Genomic DNA, 2,085 nt, shown 5'->3' on the forward strand with positions numbered 1-2,085 from the left:
TGGGATAACCAATCACTCTCTGATTGAATTTGAGACATGCCTCACAGGAGGGAATCTACCCTTGCTACTATAAATCTAGTCAGGAACTCACTTGCTCTCGGAGGGAACTTAGTACTATTTTTCAGCCAAGTTGACATAGCATCAAACTACCGTCTAAATATATTTATAACCGTACATAGTTAATCAAAGAAACTTGTCTTTGCAGTGAACAGTGGTGAATACAGAAACTCATGGCTATATAAGATGTTGAAAATAAGTGACAGCTGAGTTCATCCTTCAACAAGACTTTTATACCTTTCCCTCTGGGCTGTGATTCTCAATCTTCCTAATTCTATGATCCTTTAATACAGTTCCTAATGTTGTCGTGGCCCAACCATAAAATTATTTTTATTACCACTTCATAACTATAATTTTGATATTGTTATGAATAGGAATGTAAACATCTAACATGCAGAATATCTGGTATGTGACCACTGTGAAACTGTCGTTCAATCCCTAAAAGGGTCATGACCCATAGGTTGAGAACCGTTGCTCTAGGGCTTAGGGACCATTACAGATGAGGAGGCAGAAAGAACATGAGAGGTAAACGACAGGGAGGGAAGGGCCATGACCTACTGTCTTCTGCATATGGCACAGTCAATGTAATCGCGAGCTTGCAGTAGATTCCGTTACCGGCACTGGGTCTGCACATGACTGACCTTGACAATAGACCATTTTGTAAAGAGTCTCACAGGGAGATAATGCTTTTGTACACTGCTTTAATAGAATGCTGATTGGCCAGTAGCCAGGCAGGAAGTACAGGCGGATAAGTAGACAGGAGAATTATGGGAGGAGGAAGGCTGAGTGCGGAGACGCCATCTCGCCATCCAGAGAGCAGCATGTAGTGACACACAGATAAAGCCACGGAACACGTGGCAACATATAGATTAACAGAAATGGGCTGAGTTTAAGTGTAAGAGCTAGTCAGTGGTAGGCCTGAGCTAATGGCTGAGCAGTTTTAATTAAAAAAAAAAAAGTCTCACAGGGCCTCCATATTTAACTTTCCTGACTGACACTCTCTGTGGGCTGCTGCAAAGGGCTGCCATGTATTTGGTGGGGGAAATTCTAGAATGTTATGAAAGTTGTCTTTCAGACTTCAGATATGTAGCTATCCTAGTATTTCCTCACACAGTGAGGAGAGCAGGAAATGGAAGGAGAGGAGGAGGGAGGAGAGGGAGGAGGAGAGGGAGGGAGAGGGGGGGGGGAGGGAGAGAGAGAGAGAGAGAGAGAGAGATCGAGAGAGATCTAGTTCCAGTGCCTTTCCCACCACATGAAACACTATGCCATCATGGAGGCAGCACCCTCATCACTTCATCTAAAACCAGTCACTCAAAAACGTACCACTTCTAAATGCCATTTCATTCAGGGTTGCGAGAACACAGTCCCCCCACTACCACAAAGTATGCAGTCAAGTTTCCCAAATTTGGGGAGACTGCAGGGGCCAGCACATCCGGAGTGTAATGGATAAACCTCACCCTGGGAAGATCACCTTTGTGATCTTCCCTGCCAGGTTAAGTATCATGATATAAATTTCAGAAGTAGAATTAAAAAGTGATTTTGCCTCACTCTTTAATCCGGCCGTGGTGGTGATGGGTTGGGGACAACATACAAGCCTCCCCATGTGACTACACACGTGGAAAGAAAGATGATAGAACATGGATATGGAGGTCTGATGGGGCACAACGGGGAGACATTTTATTTAGAATAACCAGAGAAAGTATTTAAAAAGTTTTTTTTTTTTAAAAAAGATTCATTTATTTATTATACATAGTGTTCTGTCTACACATGTCCTTGCAGGCCAGAAGAGGGCACCAGATCTCATTACAGGTGGTTGTGAGCCACTATGTGGTTGCTGGGAATTGAACTCAGGACCTCTGGGTCAGTGCTCTTAACCACTGAGCCATCTCTCCAGCCCCCAAAGTTTTTTTTTCAAATTGATTTATATGTATGAGTGTTTTGCCTGTACGTATGTATGAGCACCATGTGTGTGTACAGTATCCAAGCACCAGATCCCCTGAAACTGGAATTACAGACATAATGTATGTC

At 43.4% G+C, this 2,085-nt stretch overlaps 1 non-coding gene across 1 annotated transcript; it reads right to left on the reverse strand.

The window, feature by feature from the left end:
• Window positions 1–1,400: 1,400 nt before the first annotated feature.
• LOC114686739 lies at window positions 1,401–1,558 on the reverse strand. The gene has a single exon (XR_003733613.1). It is a non-coding gene; the product is annotated as a U1 spliceosomal RNA (small nuclear RNA).
• Between the last annotated feature and the right edge of the window lie 527 nt (window positions 1,559–2,085).

Source organism: Peromyscus leucopus, chromosome 1, assembly GCF_004664715.2.
Source record: "Peromyscus leucopus breed LL Stock chromosome 1, UCI_PerLeu_2.1, whole genome shotgun sequence".
In the NCBI taxonomy this organism is placed as follows: Eukaryota; Metazoa; Chordata; class Mammalia; order Rodentia; family Cricetidae; genus Peromyscus; species Peromyscus leucopus.